General features: G+C 45.8%; 1 long non-coding RNA gene across 1 annotated transcript in view; it reads right to left on the bottom strand.

The window, feature by feature from the left end:
- The window catches only part of LOC146862907 (uncharacterized), a 542,829-nt gene that overhangs the window by 361,141 nt on the left and 156,563 nt on the right, over positions 1–25,125 (bottom strand). The window contains exon 2 of the long non-coding RNA XR_014978196.1: positions 12,908–13,049. This is a non-coding gene — a long non-coding RNA (uncharacterized LOC146862907). The remainder of the gene's footprint in view (positions 1–12,907; positions 13,050–25,125) is intronic.

The raw sequence follows: 25,125 nt of genomic DNA, 5'->3' as shown, positions 1-25,125 counted from the left end.
GGGGGGTGAAGGCATTAGCATGCCCATTCTGGGCAGCCCCACCCATACACTAAGAAAAGAAATAGTACCTGGTGCCTAGTAGGATTCTGTTCCCCGTGGGGGCAGATCTTGAGCTATTACCTCACCTACCACCCAAGGGAGGCAGAATTCTGTGGTCCCAATTTATTTGAAGTGGGGGAATGGCTAAGCCCATTGTGGGCAGCCCCTACACCTCTTTTATAAAAAAGAAACCCTATTGTCTAGTGGTCTTTGATCGGAGGTAATAACCCCTATATACCTCTCCAGCGGGGTGCAGAAAGACTGTCCCATTTGTGTTTGGGGGTTGAGGGCATTGGCATGCCCATTCTGGGCTGCCCCCTTCGCAATGTATAAAAAAAACAAAATCCCTGGGCTTTCTATCCCTCCCTCCTCGAGGGCAGATCAGGGGCTAATGCTGCATCTGCCTTCCGGGGACAGAAAGACTGGCAGTTTTTTGAGGGGTGGGGGCATTGGCATACCCATTCTGGGCAGCCCTTACACTTACATATAAAAAAAAATAATCACTGGTGCCTAGAGGACTTTCTGCTCCCCTCGGGGGGCAGATCAATGGCTTTTACCCCATCTGCTTTGCGGGGAGCAGACAGACTGTGGCAAATTTTTGGGAGGGGTGGGGGCATTGGCAGGCCCATTTTGGGCAGCCCCACCCGGACATAATAAAGAAAATACCAGGTGCCTATAGGAATTTCTTCGCCCGAGGGGGCAGATCAGTAGCTATTGCCCCGGGGAGGGCAGAAAGACTAAAGCTACTTGTTTTTGGGGGTGAGGGCATTGCCATGCCCATTCTGGGCAGCCCCTTCATAGAAAATGATAAATAATCTCTGGTACATAGTGGGCTTTCTTTCCCCCGGGGGCAGATCAGGGGTTTTTGCCCCCATTTGCCTCCGGGGGGCAGAACAACTGTGGCACTTTTTCTTGGGGGTGGAGGCATTTGCATGCCCATTCTGGGCCCTTACCCCTGAACTATATAACAAAAGAGTCCCTGGCATTTGTCCCCGGAGAGGGACAGATAGAGGGCTATTGCTCTATCTGCCCCCAGGGAGGGCACAAAGATTGAATATTGACAGAAACATTGGTGGAGAGCAAAAATCCTTGCCCAAGGGGCACTCCCCTTCCACAGTGCCTAATGGGTGGATCCCTACTTGGGATCACCCTCCTGCAGTGATCCCCAAGCAGGGACCACTTAATAAGGATCCTTTCCAATGATACTTCTCCCATCTGCCTCTGGGCTTGGGGGGCTTAGATAGGCCCGCGAGCATGTAGGGAATGAAAGTGAAATGAGCCGATCATCTCACTTCACTTTCATTTTCAGTGAAAATAGTTCCGCATGCTGTGGAACCCAAGAAAAGCCTCGGGAGCTGGGGAAGCTAAATTTAAAGGAAATCCCTCTGGTGCCTGCACAGGGAAAATAAATTCAGAACCAGGTGTGGAGGTAGGTCAGGGAATACCCCTGCAAAAAGGCTGGTACCAGGTATAAATACTGGACCTCCAGACAGGGCCAGCTTTAGGGATGTGAAACCGATGTGGCCACACTGGGTGCTGACCTGGGGGGGCACTAACCTCAGTGGGGCGCTGTGTCTAGCAATAACGTATGATTTAAAAGCACCTGCTGCAGCATTCCTTGCACCTTCAGCTTTCAGGCAGCAATAAAAATATCAAGATAACTCTTGTGATTAATGTTCCTACTATAGAGAGAGAGAGATCAGAGTTTTGTCTAGTGGCAGTTTTGACTCGCCATAATGTAACAAAGAGGGTTAATATGTCTGCTGCAAAGAACAGATCTGTATTTTATGTGGATAGGTGTGTTGATTAGTAAAGCCAGCTTTAAGAGTGCTTAAAAAGAAATGAAATGTATGCAAGAGAGGCACTATGGAGAGATGAGAGGCACTGGTAGTGAGGGAATCTGAGGAGTAGGTCATGGTGGGGGGCAGGAAAAAAGATTGTCACACCAGCCGCCACTGATGCTAAAGCCGACTCTGGCTCCAGAGCCTCTCTTCAGAACACTTTTGGTCCTGTAGACATTACATAAGAAGGATTGCCCTTCTGATAAGGACTGCCTTGCAGTCTGTGAAGGAAGACAGACCTGCTTACCTTCATCCCAGGCTAGCCTGAGTGACTCCAAAGTCAGTTGGCACCAGAGGCCTCCCCGCACCTGCCCAACTGACCTGTTGCAACTGGAACTGCCTGGATATGCAACTAGACCTGCCTGAACCTTGCATGCCTTTGCTGGAGTGAGTTCCTGAGCCCCAAATGGTGCCCCCTAGGTCCTGGACCCTTGACATCAGTCTAAACCCCCGGGAGAAGAAAAAGGGAAATCCTGACGTTTAGGCTCCTTGCAACTGCAAAAGAACCCTTTCATGTCAAGTCTCTGCTGCCCAGAATGACCGCCAACGCTAAGCTCTGGTGGGACATGCTCTTCGCACTACAGCTACTGTCAGCGCCAACCATCAACATGAGATCTGCACAAGTTAATGTTGAGGTATATGTGCTCAGTATGATAACACTAATGCATTTGCCCAGCTATTACTTAATTCTCACATCAAAAGATACACAGTGTTTACTCCATTCTACTCACTTTTAATGGACAATGCCATTAGTATAAACCAAACTAGCATGCCTCACTACCACATAGCTGTATCAAATGATAGGTGAAGGCAAGGATATCAGGGTTGTGAATGATGATGTCATAGAGGAGTTGTAATTTATAAATGGATGGTAACCATTATAATCAGCAGAGAGATGTACTCACATAGGAATATCATTCAGTCCACAACAGAGAGTATACTGAAATGTCTTATGAACTGCAAGGGCAAACACCAGCAGAAGGCCAATTCTCAGTCCATGTGTGGGAGTTAGCCTTGACAGTTGGCTGTACATGTTGGAATACAAGGGCACCTCATGTTGGCAATGACCTCTATGCTGATGGATATGAATAATACCATACACTAGTCAGATGTCAGCTCTGATGGGTCATAACAGTGGAGGCTGGTGAACTTGGAAAGTGGTGAGTGAAAGTAAATACCTGAGATCCAAGTTAGTGAGGAAAGTGAAAAAAACCTTCTAGAAAAAAATCAGAGACAAGCATTGCATTTTAAATAATAAAAATATTCTAATAATTCTGAAGTGTTTTGTCTTGTTTATCGGGCATAACACTGAAGGGTCACCATACTCTTATTGGGGTGTAGCTGTGTCTTGCAAGGCTCTAGTTATTCTAATTCTTCTACATGTTTCATTGCATAACTATATTCTCTCTAACAATTGTAAAGTGCTCTGAAACCTGTGAGGGTCATGTTGCACTATATAAAACTCTTCAAATAAAATAAATAATATAAATTGTGCTAGGCAGCCTTCCCTTCCCAAATGCAGTTGAAGCTCACCCGTCTGGAGACATTTTTGAGCAAATGAGGGCAAAGCAGTCGATTTTTCAGCACAATTTCCTTAAAAATTGGCTAACGTGTTGTAAATATTATAGGCAGTTAAAGTTTTTCAAGATGTGAATCACATCATACTTCACTTCATGTTTCCACTATGTCAAATACAAGTAGATTCTCAGGCACCAGCTAGACCCACACCTTGAAATATCACAGCAACACCTGTTCAAGGAACATTTCATGGCCCCGTCAGGTGCCCTATTATTCATATGGTGCACTTTCCCTGTTAGCACCACAGCACACCTTAAAACAGGTGCATCAGGTGCAAACAGAGAAAGTGCACCCTATTAGATTAAATGTGCTACCCCCAGGCCTCAAGTGAAAAACAGAGCAGCTTTGAAGCAGCTGCTCCATGTTTCACTGTGCAGGCTGGAGAGATCCCTTTGCAGGAGGGTGCAGTAAGTGAATGCACCTACCTGCAAGGTGATGTCTGGGGGGTCCATAGGACCCCCTTTCCCACCCTCCAGAGGGCTGCCATCAGGTGGTGCAGTGACAGTGCGCCACCTTTTAGATGGCACACTGTCAGTGCACCTCCTGACAGCTTCTTTGCCTTTGCTCCCACCTCTATAATACAGAGAGGCAAAGGGATTCCCTCATTTGCATGAGGTCATGTCCCTTTTCCTTTTTGCACAGTGGGGTAGCGAGAGGAGCCACCACTGCTGCAAGGGGATATCTAGGGGTTCCATGGGACCCGCTTTACCCCTCTAGAGAGCTGCCATCAGGGGGTGCCCTCACAGCTTATTTGCCTCTGTGCCCGCGTCTATAATAAGGCGCGGGCACAGAGGCAAAGGAATTCCCTCATTTGCATGGGGCTATGTCCCATGCAAATGAAACTCTCTGCACCAGCCGTGTAGCCTTGGAGTGTGTTTTTTCCATATGGCCTGGTACTTACCTAAGACACCTTTTAACGAAGAAACCCCCAAATCCGCCCTTGTAGGTATGGGTACCCCCTCCCCCCCAGGGCAAGCATTTCAAACCACACTGTTGTTGGATCAGGGGGAGTGACCCCCCAGCCGTATTTATTACATATTAAAAACATTGATTATTCATTTTTATTATGTACACTGTATGCAGAAAGTCCAGATACATTGATAGATACATGTCACTTGTCTAACCTTAACATGCTTAAATACAAATTCCACTCCTAACGTAATCTACAAATGTAGGTACATTACTTTCTGCATGTCCCCTCTAGAGCCTACAGCAAGGTCAATGACTGGCAGCCCCAGATCCCGGTAAACTACAAAATTTTACTCCACCGGAGTAAGCTTGCGTAGGGGGTACAGCTTAGCGGACCGATACTTTCTCCCAGGCCACCCCCTACGTACTAAGCCGTAAACTCCATAACGGGGGCTGCAATTCTCCATACTTGCGCCCTGATGCGCATGCGCATGCGCGTGCGAGGGTGGCCACTGGCCTACTGGAAAGAGTGACTCCACTGGCCCCTGCACCCCGACAGCCTACTGACCAGCTGTCACTGCCCCTGGAGTTACATGGTGCTGGCCGCTAAGGGCCGAAGACTATGCTTACCAATCATGACCTTACCGCTGACCAGGGACACACTACTAAAATACGACAAAATTACTTGCAACATAGACCTATAAACTTCACATATTACTACGATATTGAACTGATATTTCATTACATATTAAAAAATGCATTTCACTAAAATTACCTGTAACAAAAATCATTATATAACACGCACTTTTATTACCAAATTGCCAAACACATCACAATTCACTTTGAAACATGTCACAGATATCTTCAACCAAAAATTAAGCACAACACTTCTTACTGTAATGCACAGTCAAACTGCCTGCCCTAGGGGATGGTGGGTGGGGAAAACAAGTTACAGGCCGCCAATGGCCCGTGTGCATTCCTGGTGGGGGCGCGAGGAACAAGAGACTGTTCCTGCGCCCACCGCCCCCTTTTAAGAGCGGGCAGTGGGACCACCAGGCAGGCTTCAACAAACGTCTGGCGTTCGTGTGAACCGGAAGCACTTAAAGTGCTTCCGGTTCACTGCCGGGGTCTGGCGTGACCGCCATAATGGTGGTGCGCGCTAGATAGTGCGTTGCCTTGCCCATATGGCCTGGTATTTGCCTAAGACCCCTTTTAACGAAGAAACCCCCAAATCCGCCCTTGTATGTATGGGTACCCCTCCCCCCCTCAGGCCAAGCATTTCAAACCACACTGTTCCTGGATTAGGGGGAGTGACCCCCCGGACGCATTTATAACATATTAAAAATATTGATTATTCATTTTTATTATGTACACTTTATGCAGAAAGTCCAGATACATTGATAGATACATGTCACTTGTCTAACCTTAACATGCTCTAATACAAATTCCACTCCTAACGTAATCTACAAATGTAGATAATTTACTTTCTGCATGTCCCCTCAAGAGCCTACGGCAAGGTCAATGACTGGCAGCCCCAGATCCCCGTAAACTACAAAATACTACTCCACCGGAGTAAGCTTCGTACGGGGTACAGCTTATCGGATGGATACTTTCCCCCGGGTCCCCCCTATGCCCTAAGCCCTAAACTCCATAACGGGGGCTGCAATTCTGCATACTTGCGCCCTGATGCGCATGCGCGTGTGAGGGTGGCCACTGACCTACTGGAAAGAGTGACTCCCCTGGCCCCTGCACCCCGACAGCCTACTGACCTGCTGTCACTGTCCCTGGATTTACATGGTGCTGGCCGCTAAGGGCCGAAGACTATGCTTACCAATCATGACCTTACCCCCACAGGCCAGCATAGTTGACTAGCCCCTTGATGACATCATGAGACTGTACCTCTTCTTTACCACCCACACCCTCAGCCCAGGGTGCATAGGTACGGTGTGACAAAGCAGACCACCAAATGCATAAGAAATCAATGCATAGGTACTGTGTGCCACCACATACGCATTTAGTGCAAAAGTGTACAAGCACAGGGTGCATAGGTACTGTATGATATGACCTAGTCATCTAATGCCGAAATGTGCCCAAGCACACAGGGAATAGGTACAGTGTGACACAACCCAGGAATATACTGCTTAATTTGAACAGGCCCAAGGGTGCATAGGTACTGTAACACAAACACGGATATCCAATGCCTAAGTGTTCAGGCACAAGGGTTCTGAGGTATTGTGTGACACAATACATTAATAGTATAAGTGTACGAGCCCAAGGGTGTGATGAACCACAGGCATATAACACTTGATTGCACAAGCACAAGGGTGCATAGGTACCGTGTGACACAACACAGACATCCAATGCATAAGCGTTCATGCACAAGAGTGCTGAGGTACTGTGTGATACAATACATAACTTATTATAAGTGTAGGAGCCCAAGGGTGTAACGAACCACAGGCATATAACGCTTGATTGCACAAGGGTGCATAGGTACCGTGTGACACAACACGGACATCCAATGCATAAGCGTTCAGGCACAATGGTGCCGAGGTACTGTGTGATACAATACATAACTTATTATAAGTGTACGTGCACAAGGGTGCATAGGTACTGTGTGATAAATCCACGGGCATATATTGCATACCTGTACAAGCACACAGGTGCAGAGATAGAGTGTGACATAACCAGCTTCCAATGCATACGTGTACCTGCGATGGGTGCATAGATGCTATTTGACAACAGACTCCTAATTCATGTGATGTGTGTAACAGCACACATATGCATATGGCACTCTCGTAATTGTGGCAACGAGGCCTGGGATGTATTGATGTGACATCACAAGTACTGATAATGTATGTAAGTGACATCACAGACGCAGGCACCTCGCAGGACTGACATCAAAGACTTGGAATATATTGATGTGACCTCACCACTGCTTGGAATGCCTTGATGTGATGCCAATAGCAAGCAGTCATGTTTCAACCTGAAAAACTTCAATGGTCTGACCATTCCATGGGAAATAATGGTCACCCCATGGATGCGTAGCATTGTGTTCTTCTCTCTCAGATTGACCAGACACATTCTTACTCCATGAGTAAGTTCTACGACAAAATGTGGCATAAAAGTAGAGCGAGCTAACCAGGCTGTCATCACTCTTTAGCAAGCAGGGATATGTACGCTTCCGCAAGGATTCGTTTGTGAAACTACAATGAGAATAATGGGTAATAGACCGTATATATACCCTGCTGGCTGGCCCGAAGCAGGGCTTTTAATCTTTACATTGATCACAGACTTTCAATTCCGACCGCTTAGCCTAGCCTCAGTTTTATTAAATCAGGAACATTGAAATCTGACTTTCAATGAGAGCACCTAGCATAGCGCCAGTTGCATTACATAAGGAACATTGAAATCTGACTTTCAATGAGGGCGCCTAGCATAGCGCCAGTTGCATTAAGTGAGGAACATTGAAATCATACTTCCAATTCAGAGCACCTAGCATAGCGCCAGTTGCATTACATAAGGAACATTAAAATCAGACTATCAATGAGAGCGCTTACCATAGCACCAGTTCCATTAAGTGAGGAACATTGAACTAAAACAATCTAATTTAAAAGCACCTAGCATAGCACTAGTTGTATTACATGAAGAACATTTGACATCAGATTTTCAGAGAGACTTTGAGAGCGCTAAGCATAGTACCAGTTTCATTACATGAGGAACATTGAAATCGTACTCTCAAATGAGAACGCTTAGCGTAGCACCAGTTGCGTTAGCTGCTGAACATTGAAATCTGGCCCTGACAGGCTGAAGTCCACTCACGCCCAATGCAAACTGTGGCCAGATCATAGGATCTGCACCGAATCGCAGTGTGCATTCCGACTGCTAACTTGTACCTTATTGTTTTGACCAGCAAACATATCCTCCTTAAAATCACAATCAGGCAAATTGGTCACGAAATGGCATCCCATATATCGGAACCTCAGTTCGCTCTGCATTAGCACCAGTGATTTATAACAGCCATCTAGCCGGGTGAAATTCTAATTTCCATGTTTTTTGTTATTAGTTAATCTCGGTGTTATGATCAGTGTAAGAGTATGTCGGCTCATTGCAGGGTTGGCTGACCTGAAGCTGAGGGACTCAACATTATGTTGAGAGCACTTAACATAGCCCAATCGCATTATATGAGGACATATTCATATTTGTTAGGCACAAGGAGATTAAGTGAACTCCTGCTTTACTCCTGTGTATCATGCGATGCATTTATGCTAAGATGGACATGATAAAATGTGGTAACCACTCTCCAGTAACACACACGCTGTAACATGTGTTAACACCCATGCGGTAACACTTACGTGGTAATACCCAAAAATGCCCATGTGGTACATCACTGCGGTCTCCTCCATGCGGTAACAGCCACTTTGATAACACACGGTAACACTCACACAGTAACAACCACTTGTTAACACACAAGTGGTAACCCTTACACGGTAACAACCACTTGTTAACACCTACGTGGCAACACACAGTCACGCGGTAACACCCCCATGGTAACAGCACTGACTGTTTGTTTTCAGTGTTCTGCCTTATTCCATTACACCTCATCTCAACTATTTCTATCCTGTGGCCATGTTGCACACAATAAACATTTACGGCTGAATTTGCGATGTGGTACTCAAATCAGTTGCCTATCCTCTCATTCAAAGGGCCAGGATGCACATGCCCAACCCAGCCACAGAGGTGGTAACCCTATTTGTTGTGCAAGCATCCCCCGGAGACCCCCGTCATATGCCCAAAAATTACAAGCATAAAAACAGCATTCCACTTACCCTGCAAAGTATGCCCCCCTTTCTATGGGCACCTGAAATCAGGCACATGAAATCACGTCATTGATCAGCATTAGATTTGAAACATCACCGGAAGACTAGGCATCCCAGCTATCAGAGGAATTCATACACAAAATTAATTTACCGGAATTCCACAAGTGCCATAACACAGGACAAGACGGGCACCGTTCTCCTGAGATAATCAAACTCCCAGGGGCTCAAACGTGGAAACATTCGAGAAGATGTGCGGCACTCACCTCGCCCTAACACTTCTGCATACAACCGCAAACCCGCCCCCTCGGGGAAGCATGAAATTAAATAGCTATCTGTGGCATTACCAAATCACACTTTATGCTACCACTACTGGGAGGTGAACCAAGTTTCTGGCATAAACACACCAAGCTTCCCACAACAGACATGCGTGGCCAGCATACAATAACAGATAACTTATGTATGAGAAAAACAGAGTTTCATTATTTCAGGACCACAACTCTGCAAGAAAACCCCAGCCCGTAACCCCACTGTCTTTGGCACAAAGCGCAAGGCCTTGCATACCTCTTCACAATCAGTTTGGTCCAAAGAGTGCATCAATGCTCTTGAGCTGGAAGTGGCACCCTCAAAGGTCATACATGACCCCACTGTTTAACCACAAGAAATAAAGGATGAAACTTATCTGTAGAAGAAAGGACTTCTCATCGTGCAGTGTCTGCTGGCATCACCCACCCGCTCTGTCAAGCACTTAGGAAAAATGTCGGAGCAAACTTCCCCCTGCGGTGGGCAAGAAATCGTCACTAATCAGTGGCTGTGCACAAGTTGTCCACAGATTAAGGGATTGAGTGGTTTTACTATTGGTCGAGGTAATAGTTAAGAAAAGGGAGAAATTTTGTGCTAAACACTTCTTTATACACCCTTGAAAACACCCAGCACACGGGATGCTGCGCACAAACAAGCACAAGCGCACTTTGACGCCGCCATGAGCCCCTTCCCAACCTTGTGATCCTTCGCAACCAACATGCACGGCTACCTTGCTGCCACTGTACCTAGGATTGAATAATAGTACAGCTGGACAGTGATTGACCCTAAAAAAATCCCGCCTTTGGCGCTCACTCGTCTCGGGAACATACAGTCATGCGGCAAGAAAATCCAGCCAGCGTGTGTGTACTTAACGTTTTTGTTTTAAGCACCCCTCCATGTGCACCGCCACCGATCGCTGGTGTGCATACAACTGATAGCTCGCTCGGCACACTCACGTCTCCCGCTTGCTATGTTGAAATATCATGATCACCAATATGTAGAAAACAATCTTGAAAATACATTTGAAAGTTCAAATAACAGTTCCCCCTGCACCATGCGCCTCCCGCTCACCACCGGAGCTAACTGCCACCACTTAATGCTCGGATCCATACAGTCATGAGGCCAGAAATACCGCCAGCGTGCGTGTACTTAATGTTTGTTTTAAGCACCCCTCCTTGCGCACCGCCGATCACACTCCGGTCCTGCCGATTCAGCCACCGCTTGTCCTCCAGCTTCACTGGACAATTCCCGCAAACGCCGCCACATCTTTCCCGCTGAGCAACGCTGATGAAGATCATCTGCTCTTACACGAGCGTCGCCACACTTCCTCGATCTTGAACTCCACCAACAGACCTGCAGGGCCCGTGTGCATTCCTGTTGGGGGCGCGAGGAACAAGAGACTGTTCCTGCGCCCACCGCCCCCTTTTAAGAGGGGGCAGTGGGACCACCAGTCAGGCTGGTCTTAACCAGTCTTCAACAAACATCCGGCGTTCGTGTGAACCGGAAGCACTTAAAGTGCTTCTGGTTCACTGCCGGGGTCTGGCACGACCGCCATAATGGCGGCGCGCACTAGATAGCGCGTTGCCTTGCCCAGTCGGTAAAACACTCCTGCTTCTCAACTTGGTAAAATGCTCCACTAGCAGTGCCGCCTGCCGCCCTGGGTTAACTTTCCATGTTGTTAAAACTATATATGCCATTTTGGCACTCCTCAGTAACCCCAATTTTTGAGGACTATTGTTGTAACTTGGTGCCCTTTTATTATGGCATTCTATCAACTAAGATGCCTGAAAATAGTCAGTAAAAAATAAAAGGAAAGGAAGCATCCTATGTTTTAAACATTTGATTTCTTGTAGGTTCGCTCTGTCTTCTCTCGACTTAATGATAAACACTCTTTCAAGTGCCAAGTCTTGCTACTGCATCATAGTGATGTAAAGCTAGAGTTTTGTCAGAGATATGTGTGACAATTAGACAAGGGAATTGGTTTGAAGGGCCCTAAGATCACTACTGCACTACTGAAAGCTACACCTCTAAAGGGAAGACACCTACGCTAGGAAATTTAAAATATTTTGGGATTTAGTGTGCATTTTTATTTGTAAATATCTTTAATACAATGGTTGTTCAAAAAATCAACCAAACTGTACTAGAACTAAAGTTTCTTGTATGATACAAAGTGAAAACTGAACTGCCTGTCAGTGGTCATAATATTTAGGAGAAATGGAACTTGAAGCAGAATATTTGCCTGGGGTCACACAATTCAGTCAAGTGGGAGTGCTGGGATTAAAATCAAGGCATTCTGGTTTGAAAGTCAGCATATGTCCCACGAGTATAAATGGTGCATAGGAACAGACAAACATTATTTCAGGGAGAGGGTGTGATGAGTGAGACATCAAACAGCATCTACAACTGTTACAGTGATCTTTACTCACTGGAGGTCCATTGTTTAAAAATGTACTCACTCATAGCCAGGAAGCGACTCGTTATGTTTACCTTTACTGCTACACATGAACTTCACCGATATTTGCTGTAAGCGTCTGGTGTCAGGTCTCTATCCAACTGAAAACAGGCCTGTTGAAAGCCTCATCAGAAAGCCAGGATAGGTCTTGGCTGACCTAGCTTCACCCCACTTTAACCTCTCTTCTGGTATGGTGTTGGAACTGGGCTGAAAAGCATCAGCACCTGAGCAGGCTTCTATCTTGAGACATATCCGATGATTTGGGCGTATGCAGCATGTCTATGGCTTGCAAATGTTTAATGGAAGCTGAAATGGGAAGCCCCCCTCACACATGCGCACTCCCCTGAGCTATGCTGATTCCCCTTTAACTTTTACTGCTGACATACATACTTGGTGCTATCAGTACACAGACAACAGAAATGAAAGCACTCAAAGAGACAGGTCTGTCTGTTAGTCTGTTTTCATTTCTGCTGCCATAGCTACGAAAAGCAACCTCTCCATCAGGGCTGCACTGGGAACCAAAACAGCCCTGGCAAAGAGCTCGACTGGCCCTGGGGGGTGCTAGTGGAAATCTTGGTGCCCCTTTGGTTGCTGGGGGCCGATATTGCAGCTATGCTGCAAAGCTGGCCCTCAGTGACAAAAACTGCCCCCCAGCAGTCTAAAACTGGGCCCCACCCTGGCTGGCCATCGTGGAAATGCCCAGTGGCTGCTACGGCCAGCACAGCCCTGCTCTCCCTTTATGTGTGTGTTAGTTGGTGGGACTGCACTCCAGCACCCTCTATGCACTAGACACTCCTGGACAATTTGTATCCAGACTTTGACATCCAGAGGTCATTGGGTTACAAGTACCATCAGAGCAACTGTGGACACCATAAAGGCACCTCAGCTGACATGCAGGGTCCTCAAAGAGGGAACTCCAGTGAAGGGAGTGATTCATCGAAAGCTATGTAAAACAAGTTTCACATACTTACAACTTTTTATGCCTTTTCTGACTGTTTCCTCTCTGGGCCCATACCAAACCACTTAACAGCCATAGATCCTCCGATGGATCTTTTATGTGAGCTAGCAGGGACTTGGAGATAAAGAGAACATGTGGCAAATCCTTATGAGGACCTGGAATAAGAACATAACAAATTTGTTTTGACAAATAAGCAACCTTTCAAGAAGACATAACTGAAAAAACTTACAACATGAAGTTTCCACACCAAGAATAACACAGATATGAAGATTTCTCAACAAATAGTTTATCTAAGCCTTCATTTGAATGGTCAAGAAACACAATTCACATTTTAGCTTTTTTTTGCGGAAATCATTTAATACAATTAGTCACACAATGTCATACAGTCAGGCGTTAAACATTTGCTCATACCTTGGGGATAAGAAAGAGGGAAAGAGACATATGGAAAGTGCAAGTTCAGCATTTAGGTTATACAAACCAAATTTGCAGAGATGATGCGTAAGGAATCACAGGAATGACTCCATATACTTTCCAGCTGAAGGGTTATACCTGCACACTTTACCATCAGGCAAAGTAAAGGTTGAGTCAGTTCAGAAAGTTCAGTTCAATAGGATTTGGCATAGAAGCTAGAATCAGAGTTCTGCCTGACAGCATGCCAGGCAGGAAAATTGAAAATAATAACCAGCTCGACTCCTCCTCCAAGGGGGCAATTATATTACAAATGTTGTCAGTTTACGCCCACAAAGTATCAGTTCCATCGTACGTTATGGTTTCTATTGGTTGTCCACAGTGGGCTGCTCATGGTGTGATCAATACCTCACTAAGAAATCCAGAAGCATTAAGTAATCCTTTTTGCTAAATCATTAATTTCAGTAACTATAATTTTCATCCTTTCCTTGAAAGTAAGAAAATTAATTTGTTCACTGTCTGTCCATTCCCAGATGGGCTGATTCAGGACAGGGCCTATTCAAAACATGAGAAGAAACACATAGAAAAGTTCTCATAGCATCTGAAATGACTACTTCAGCTAGATTCTGCTTTTCGAAATGAGGAAAAGAAGGCATTTGAGACCTACATGAAACTTGTTAAATCATTATTACGTTATAATTAATAAAAAAACACATCAATATGAATAATTCCGTTTTCTATTCAATTGTTATTCTTTTCTCCAAAAGTTACATGTCAATATTAGGTACTACTAAAAAGAACATGTCACACATTTTTATTTCCCAATCACACTCGAGAGGGGCAACCTTAGACTGGATAATCTCGAGAATCAAGGATACTACAATCCAATCAATCGTTCCATGCGATTGGTCGGATCAGCATACCATAACCTTCTTGATACCCACAGTGAAAAATAACAAGACCACGCAGCCTATCAAACTCAGAAAGTGGACTCAGGACACCAAAGACACTAATGTTGAGCTACTAGTAGCAAGATGTGAGAAGGACCTAAATCCGCCTAACAACTTGCGGAATGTGAACAAACTCACGGATCACTACACTACGTCTATGACGGATATAGTCAACTCCACCATGCAACTAAAACTGAAAAGAGTCACACAGAAAGATAAAAACCCATGGTTTAATGTGACACTAAATGAAGATAGGAGGAAATTGAGACCTGCAGAAAGAAAATGGAGACAGCACCCATCATCCCCACAGCTGAAATCTCTCAGAAAAATCAGAAACGAGTACAACAAAAGGGTCCACAATTCTAAAAAGGAATTCTTCAGATCGGAACTGGACAACGCCAAAAACAGACCGCGGAAACTATTCGAGATGTTAAAGCAACAATTCAATAAGTTGGCCAAATCTGCCCAAGAAACTACTAAGACTCAACTGAGCTGCAAAGAATTCTCAACATTCTTCACCGACAAGGCAAACACGCTAGAAAGAGAGCTCAGGATGGCAGCCGACAACCTCCCCAGTCAACCACCCATACTGAACAAGGCTACCACGACAAACGATCAGGATAGGGTGAAAAACAAGGCACAATGGGCAACATTCGAACTATATGACCAGAATACCATTGCCAAAACTCTCTCGGAAATCAAACCTAATAACCACTACAATGACCCACTCCCCTCTAAATGCCTAAAGAGAATCAACCATATCGCCGTTTCAATATGGACAAAAATAATAAAGGCCTCACTATCACAGGGGATCACTCCACAATGCCTAAAAACAGGTCAAGCCCTCCCCATCATCAAACAATCTACAGCGGACCCGGCAGAGCCAAATAACTTTCACCCAGTAACTGATATTCCCTTACTTGCCAAACGAATTGATAAATGTGTCCAAAACCAACTGAGCCATCACATCGTAAATTTCAAGCTACTGGATGACTGCCAATCAGGATTCAGAGCAGGCCACAGTACGGAAACAGCGATTCTACATATAGTGGTTGATGCGCTACAGGCCCTAGATCAAAATCAAACATGTCTACTAGTCCTTCTTGACCTGTCATCTGCATTTGACACGGTAAATCATGAAAAATTACTAGCCAGGTTTCATGACAGGATGGGTCTATAAAGGAATGTTCTGAAATAGTTTGAATCCTTCCTTCAGAACAGAACACAAATATTCCTAGTCAACCAGATGCTATCCCCATCATGCCCAAATTCAATTTGAGTCCCTCAAGGATCTACACTATCTCCGTCACTATTCAACCTGTATGTCGAACCCCTTACTGAAATTCTCCGAGACGCAAACATATCCTACCACATGTACGCGGATGACACGCAGATCTACATCAAGATCGCATCACTGGAAGACATCAAGTTAATGAATGAGGCCTTAAAAATGTAATTACACTGGTTAACTAGTAATCATCTGAAACTAAATGCGCAAAAAACGGAATTCCTATTAATTTCACCAACAAAGAACCACACAAAAGTGAAGGAATGGACCAAAATGATCACAGCACTAAACTGCACCCCTATTCTAGTTGATTCAGCGAAATCATTAGGAATCACACTAGATAAGAACCTAGACATGAAAGCCCACATCAAATCAATGGCAAAAAGTGCCTGTTTTCACATAAACTATATTAGAAAAATGAAACCACTCATTTATACAGCGGACCTCAAATTGGCAGTCCAATCCTTAGTTATTTCAAGGATTGAATATGGATGTACAACTTTAACAGGTCTATCTAAAATCTCCACAGCACCACTAAAAGCATGTCTCAATGCGGCCGCAAGACTCATTACTGGATCTAGGAAATATGACCATATCTCCCCACACCTGAAAGCCTTAAACTGGTTACCATATGAAGCCAGAATTCAGCTTAAACTGGCATGTATCACCCATAAAGCGCTCCACTACAAAACACCAAGGTACCTAGCCCAGAAAATTGAGCTATCAGGTGGAAGCATACCAGCCAGGAGTGCCAAAGAGCTGCTGTGGAAATCACCCATCTTTCGGAAGAAGAAAACGCATGACAGAGCTTTCTCCGGAGCAGTCCCCAGAATCTGGAACTCTCTACCTCCAAACAATAGAAAAATTCCAAATACAGCAAAATTCAAGAGGGAGGCGAAGATCTTCCTAATGAGCAAGTTCCTTCCTTAGGCAAGACTGCTCATCACCAACACCTGATATAGGTGCTACCAACACAGAACAACAACGTATGTAGAGATAAGGTCACCAGTTAGCTGAGAATAGGCATTACGGTACAGTACTATTGGGGACTTGTTTTCAGGTAGAAAGTCACGATAAAAGACACTTCAGAACCATTAGTACTGGAATACTGTTACACCTTGTACACTAGTCAGTTTCAAAAATTGTAATTTGAACACGAGAAGATAGACATGTGCAGGAATTTCAGAAGACACTCCTGCTCTCAAGTTGTATATCAAAACGGTACATAGATGTTATTGCTGCATTACTAGATGTACGCAATCAAACCTCATGTAACTGTGAAGCGCTCTGATACCCAAGGGTCATGTTCGCGCTATATAAAACTCTATGAATAAAATAAATAAATAAATAAAGATTACTATGTGTTGCTTTTGTTATTCACGTTTATTTTCACGTATTACTAGAATAAAACAGCTAATTTTTGTACTTTCAAGAATCTTTAAACTAAATATTTCAATTGTTTTCTAGTGTTTCATTATGTAAGCATTTGTTTATATTTATCACAATAGGTAATTGGCAGCACATTTCCTGACTTAACCATATTTGATTTCTTAAACGCGTGTATACATTATATAAGCAAATAACAGTTTTTCCCTTTGTTTATGTAATGTCTTTCACATTTTCTGGGTTTCAGAACACTTCTGCATGCAGTAAAAGATCTCATGGTTTTTGTCATCATCTATTTTGCACATTTTATTAAAATTAGTATTGTAAATCTCATTTAATAGTGAGAATTGATGGAGGCAATCTCCTTTAAATATTTACGCTCCATCAATTCCCCTTTTGATGGCGAATTAAGCCATCACACAATTTTATCTTATCTCTTATCTTTGTCTGATGTTACATTAGAATGCAGTTATCTTCATTTGTTTCAGTCTCATTTGTTTCAAGATTTTCATTTCATCATAAACATCACTTTTTTTGTCTTCCAAAACCCTGTCACCAGGCAGGTCGCTCACCTCACCGCCACGCAGCCCCCTGTATGACCTGTGACTCTCTGCTGCCGCCGCCCGTGTTCAGCCCGCCTCGCCTGCGTCTCTACTGGTACTGTCTTTGTCTCCTTCCTCTGTGCCCATTTTGCCTTTTGTACCCCCTTCCTCTGTGTCCATCTTTGCCTTTTGCTTTTTATACCTTTCTGCTCGTTTGGCCCGTTTCCCCCTTGTGCCCCCTTCCTTCGCTGTCCCCTTGCCTCTGTTTCCCGCTGCTGCGTCCCTGCGGCCCCGCCCCCTCGTCTCCCATTAGCCGCCCCGCTCCCACCTCCCAGCTGCTCCTCCCTCCCTCTGACCCACATATGGAGGCCGCGCAGTGGCCGCAGCGCTGGCGCTCCGCCGGTGCGCCAAAGGCAAGCCCGTCCGTGCCTGGAACGCGCCCAGCGCCAGAACCCCTGGCCCCAGCCGATGCAAGGGCACCCGTCTGAGATACGACACCGCCGCCCTCAATGCACTCAACACCGGACGACCACCCGCCTGCTACCGAGCCACCTCGAAGCGCACCCACGGACCCTTCACCTGCAAATTCACCTGCCTCCGAACCTGCCCCCCACCCGCCAGACCAAGCAACAACAATAACCACCTCAAATGCATCCTCCTCAACACAGGCTCCGTCCACACGCACGCCGTCGAACTCTGGGACCTCCTCGACACAACAGCACCTGACGTCACCTTCCTCACGGAAACATGGTTGAACGCTTCCTCGGCACCCGACATCGGCTACAAGATCACCCGGAAGGACCGCGTCAACCAAACCGGAGGAGGAATCGCCATCATCTACAGGAACACCCTCAACATCACGACCAACGCCGAAGACACACTCTCCGCCTCCAAACACCTACACTTCCAGATTCACACCGACCCCAAGACCACCATTAGAGGAACGCTCATCTACAGACCCCCGGGCCCGCGCACACAATTCAGCTAAACCATCGCCGACTTTATCAGCCTGCACTCCCTAGCCTCACCAGAAAACATCCTCCTAGGGGACCTGAACTTCCACCTGGAGAACAACAACGACAACAACAACACCACCACCCTGCTCGCCAACCTCGCCAACCTCGGACTCAAACAACTGGTGAACACCCCCACCCACCTCACTGGCCACACGCTCGACCCCATCTTCTCCACAAGCAACCACGTCTCCTTCAGCCACTCCACCGGACTACACTGGACCGACCACAGATGCATCCACTTCACCTTCAAAAAGACCACATCCCACCACCGCACGCAACAAATCCCCCACAGATGCTGGAGCAAAATCACCACAGACCAGCTCCTCTCATCACTGAGCCAGAACCCACCAGCCGACACCGCTGACACCAACGACGCAGCCCACAACCTCACACAGTGGATCACCAACTGCGCCGATGACCTCGCCCCACTGAAGAACCCTCCACGCAAGACCGGCAACAGGAAAACCTCATGCTTCACAGACGGCCTCAAAAAATCAAAGATATCCTGCCGAACCCTCGAAAAAACATGGCGCCACGAATGGACAACAGAAAACATGACAGCCCTCAAGAACGCCACTCGCGAACACCACCAGCTGATCAGCACCACCAAAAGGACATCATTCAAAGAGCGGCTAGGCAACAACACCCACAACAGCAAGGAACTCTTCAGCATCGTCAAAGAGCTCTCCAACCCCAGCGCCAGCAACAACTACATCACACCGTCTCAAGACCTCTGCAACTCCCTCGCCACGTTCTTCCACCGCAAGATCACAGATATACACAACAGCTTCGGACCCCAGACTCCGCCTCCAGTCACCGAACCAACGACCCCCACCACCACACTCAGTGCCTGGACCCCCATCAGCACTGAAGACACCACCCATGTCATGAACACCATCAACTCTGGCTCCCCCTCTGATCCATGCCCTCATCATATCTTCAACAAAGCCGACATCATCATCGCACCCCACCTCCGGAACGTCATTAACAACTCCTTCATGTCAGCCTCCTTCCCTGAGAGCTGGAAGCACGCAGAAATCAACGCCCTTCTGAAGAAACCCACAGCGGACCCCAAAGACCTCAAGAACTTCCGCCCCATCTCTCTTCTTCCCTTCCCGGCTAAAGTCATCGAGAAGACCGTCAATAAACAGCTGACTGCATTCCTCGAGGCAAACAACTCGCTCGACCCGTCCCAGTCCGGATTTCGAGCCAACCACAGCACCGAGACCGCCTTCATCGCAGCCACGGACGACATCAGACCCTGATGGACAACGGAGAAACAACCGCTCTCATCATCCTAGACCTCTCGGCAGCCTTTGATACCGTATGCCATTGCACCCTAATAACCCGCCTCTTCAACACTGGGATCCAAGGAAAGGCCCTGGACTGGATCACCTCGTTCCTCTCCGACAGAACCCAGAGAGTCCGCCTCCCTCCCTTCCGCTCAGCGGCCACCGAGATCATCTGCGGCGTACCCCAAGGCTACTCACTCAGCCCAACCCTCTTCAATATCTACATGAGCCCCCTTGCCGCCATCGCACACAAACACAACATCAACATCATCTCCTATGCCGACGACACCCAGCTGATACTCTCCCTCACCAAAGACCCAGCCACCGCCAAAACCAACCTCCAGGAAGGAAGGAAAGACGTCGCAGAATGGATGAAGCTCAGTCGCCTGAAGCTGAACTCAGACAAGACGGAGGTCCTCATCCTCGGACAATCCCCATCTGCCTGGAACGACTCCTGGTGGCCCACAGCGCTGGGCTCCGTGCCGACACCCTCGGACCACGCTCGCAACCTGGGATTCATCCTGGACTCCTCCCTCACAATGACCAAGCAAGTCAACGCCGTCTCGTCCTCTTGCTTCAACATCCTGCGAATGCTCCGAAAAATCTTCTGGTGGATCCCCACCGAAACCAGAAAGTCCGTCACCCAGGCCCTCTTCACCAGCCGACTGGACTACGGAAACGCCCTATACGCAGGAACCACAGCCAAACTTCAGAAACGACTTCAGCGCATACAGAACGCCTCCGCACGACTCATCCTCGACATCCCTCGTCACAGCCACATATCCGCCCACCTGAGAAACCTGCACTGGCTCCCCGTCAGCAAGAGGATCACGTTCAGACTCCTCACCCACGCACACAAAGCACTCCACGACATGGGCCCCGAATACCTCAACAGCCGCCTCTCGTTCTACACTCCCACCCGCCAGCTCCGCTCCGCCAGCCTCGCCCTCGCCACCGTCCCACGGACTTGCAGAACCACCACCGGAGGAAGATCGTTCTCCTATCTGGCAGTCAAAACATGGAACTCCCTCCCGGCACACCTAAGACTGACCCAGGACCATCTCACCTTCAGGAAACACCTCAAGACCTGGTTATTCGAGCAATATCGGCACCCCCCCTCCCTTCAGCGCCTTGAGACCCTCACGGGTGAGTAGCGCGCTCTACAAATGTATTGTTTGATTGATTGAATTTCTGCTCTATTTCTTTTTCACCCTCAAGTCTGTTTAGAGCATCTCTCATATCTACAATATCGATATATTAGTATTATTATTAGTAAACCAATAGCAATTGTTATTACTGGAGTTCGTATTTTTCCCACTAAACGTTTTCCAAGTGCTGCAAACCAATTTCCAACAGAAGTAGATCCGTATCAATTACTAAAAACTCCCTTAGCAGTATCTGTTGATAATCGATCTACTACTGTTGATAGTTTTCGACTTTTGTTTGAATTTATGAGTACCCCAACTGAGGGTCTTATTGCTCAAAAAAAATCCCCAATAATTTCCGTAGCACTATGGGGCATCTGTATCAAGTCCTTTTCCCGTTCGCAAACGGGCCGATTCTCAGAGTTGGCCCATTTGCGAATGGGATAGGGCCTTTTGAGATGTATCATCCCAAAAGGCCATCGCAAAATAGGGAATCGAAAAAATGTGCGATTACCTATTTTGCAATTGCATTTAAGGAATCGTAAATTGCAATTCCTCAAATGTGATGTAGAAAGCACCTAAGTTGTGCAAATTTGGCATAAGAAATAGCAAATTACCACAAACTTACAGTTGGTGGTAATTTGCGAATTCTTTGAAGAAAGCACTTTTTTGCTTTTTTCTAAGTGCCAATGTGGCACACATATATGCCCTTAGGGCATGTATGTGTGCCACATGTGCACACATGCACATTTCAGGGGTGCAACAGGGTGCCCTTTTGGAACCCTTGCACCCTTGAAATTGTGTGCGCAATTTGCAAGTACCTATTGGGTACTCGTAAATTGCGCACGCAATTCCCAATTCATTCCTATGCTCCATAGAAATGAATGGGAAGGGATTCCTTAATTGCGACTTGCAATTTGTGAGTCGCAATTAAGGAATGCGAGGGTATCGCAAAAAAATTGCAATTTTTTGTCTACATATCGTTTTGCGATTCTCAAATAGCAATTCTCTAAAAATCGCTATTTGAAAAACGCAAATGTATCCTTTGATACATATGCCCGCCCTGTTTTGCGAATGCATTTAAGGAATCACAAATTGCGATTCCTTAAATGCAATGTAGGAAGCACCCAAGTTGTGCGATTTTGGCTTAAGAAATCGCACATTACCACTAACTTCAGGTTGGTGGTAATTTGCGATTCCTTTGAAAAATGCACTTTTAAAAAAATTTCAAAGTGCCATGTGGCGTACATACATGCCCTTGGGGCGTGTATGTGCACCACATGTGCCCACATGCACATTTCAGGGGTGCAACAGGGTGTCCTTTTGGAACCAATTGCACCCTTGAAATTGCATGCGCAATTTGCGAGTACCTATTGGGTACTTGCAAATTGCGTATGCAATTCCCATTCATTCCTATGGGCCTCTCGGCCCATAGAAATGAATGGGAAGCCATTCCTTAATTGTGAATCGAAATTTGCGAGTTGCAATTAAGGAATGCTAAGGAATCGCAAAATATTCGCTATTTTTTAATTACATCTCGTTTTGTGATTCTCAAATAGCGATTCTCTAAAAATCGCTATTTCAGAATCGTAAAACCATTCTTTGATACATATGCCCCTATATCCTCTTCTAAAGGGTGCACGTTTTCTTTCATTGATTCCATTATTTTCATCAACATGGTAGATCTTAGGAAAAACTATTCCCATTTAGCAACAGCCATACCAATGCTTGGGCAATTTTTAATAAGCATTCTTCCCACACTCAAAATACAATCCAGGAAATACTGGATCCAATCCTGCTAACAATAATCCCCATCCTCCCATAAGTAGGAAGGTGTGTTCACATTCACTGGAACCAATACATTTATTATTATGCTCTGTTTTGTGTCTTAGTATGGAAAGCTTTCCTTTGTGTTGCCAATCTAGAATCATTGCAGCATATGTATCTCCTTTCTTATAATCACTCTCCCTATGAGCCCATTGAAGAGTTTTCATTTGTTTTTCAGATTTTCTTTTTATTTCTTACCTACGATCTTCTACTGAATTTATAAATTCCTTTTCTACACTAGGTAAAGCACATGTCAGATTGTGTCGATGCGCATATGAATTATCTATTATGATGTAGGATGAAATAATTCCCCCATTATATCAGCATCCCGTGCATCAGGCACTATATTAAGATTTTTCTTTCCAGAACGTCTGAGAAAATCAAATCATAATTAGAATAGTAATACTGAAATTGTCCTTTAACATCGAAAAAACTTGTTAATATGCTACAAGATATACCATATGTTAAAGGAAGGTGATGGTATGTCACTCATTCAGACACAGAAGTTGGTAATTGCATGCATAACAATATCTCTCATCCATAGTGTTTACATAGTTATAAATAATTTAGTAAACACATTTAGTGAAAAATCGTTGATTGAACGATCATGATGTAGATCATCACTTGTTAGATATTTAGTTATCTCTACTCTTTCTTTCAGTTTAGTGACTTCAGTAGTTGTAGACACATGCAAATCAGTATTTTTAGTCAAATAAGCATGATAAGGTAGATTTAGTATTATCAACAACAGAACAAGAATTAAGACAAAAGTAATTAAGAAGCAAGCACACATACATTTCAGAGAATCTAGATTTTGTTTTTCCATCTCTGGATCAGAGGCATTCATATATATATTATTTTATTTGCCACGAAGAGATCCTTGTGCTTGAAAGAACCGGAGGGACACCATGGGGTACTTCAAACAGGGGATTTATTTCGAAGAGCATGGGCATGACGCGTTTCGGACATTGCCTTTCTCAAATGCCCGCTCCTCCCCTGATCAACCACAGTTCCGTTTAAATTCCTCCAGTCGTCCCGCCATTGGTGGCTCTCCTGATAGGCTAATTAAACGTCACACACAGACCTGCAATCCCAGTAGTAAACTGCAAGTCCCAGCATGCTCTCTCACCGCATGCTAGGCAAGTGACTTCAGCTGGCAATGTCTGTAAAACAAAACCATCAGGATAACATTAATAACGCTGTTCAGGGCTGTGGTAGTTGAAGCAGTTTGAAACAAATACTCCTCCCGAGTCCCCAAAATGCCTCAAACCACACTGATCCGCTCCTTGGATGGCCTGTAAAACGCGGATGCCGTGATCCGGATTCCTTCGTGGAGTCACGAACTGCAGTTAACAGCGGCACAGATACCGCGGGCGGGTGTGGTGGGTCAGAGCCTCTCCATTACCATGAATACAAAGAAAGTGCTGAAGCTGCCCCGGATGACTCTGTCCTCTTGTTGAGACGAGTCTCCTCCATGTGCGCCCAGGACTTGCACACAACATATGTCATGAAGAGATCCTTTTGCTTGAAAGAACCGGAGGGACACCATGGGGTACTTCAAACGGGGGATTTATTTCAAAGAGCATGGGCATGACGCGTTTCGGACATTGCCTTTCTCAAATGCCTGCTCCTCCCCCGATCAACCGCAGTTCCGTTTAAATTCTTCCAGTCGTTCCGCCATTGGTGACTCTCCTGATAGGCCAGTTAAAAGTCACACACAGACCTGCAATCCCAGTAGTAAACTGCAAGTCCCAGCATGCTCTCTCAACGCATGCTAGGCAAGTGACTTCAGCCGGCAATGTCTGTAAAACAAAATCATCAGGATAACATTAAGAACGCTGTTCAGAGCTGTGGTAGTCGAGGCAGTTTAAAACAAATACTCCTCCCGAGTCCCCAAAACACCTCAAACCACACTGATCCGCCCTTTGGGTGCCCTGGAAAATGTGGATGCGGTGATCCGGATTCCTTCGTGGAGTCACGAACTGCAGTTAACAGCGGAACAGATACCGCGGGCCGGTGTGGTGGGTCAGAGCCTATCCATTACCATGAATACAAAGAAAGTGCCGAAGCTGCCCCGGATTACTCTGTCCTCTTGTTGAGACGGGTCTCCCCCATGCGCGCCCAGGACTTGCACATAACATATGCCACAAAGAGATCTTTTTGCTTGAAAGAACCGGAGGGACACCATGGGGTACTTCAAACAGGGGATTTATTTCAAAGAGCATGGGCATGACGCGTTTCGGACATTGCCTATCTCTAATGCCCGCTCCTCCCCCGATCAACCACAGTTCCGTTTAAATATACTTAATCTATAGCAATAGGATTTGTGCAGTAGCTTTTGAACAGCATCTTGTCACACCCTTTTTCTTCGTTTCTC

The sequence above is a fragment of the Triturus cristatus genome, chromosome 2_2, assembly GCF_964204655.1.
Source record: "Triturus cristatus chromosome 2_2, aTriCri1.1, whole genome shotgun sequence".
NCBI lineage: Eukaryota > Metazoa > Chordata > Amphibia > Caudata > Salamandridae > Triturus > Triturus cristatus.
Note: the sequence above shows the minus strand (reverse complement) of the source record. Positions and strands in the feature narration are given on the sequence as shown.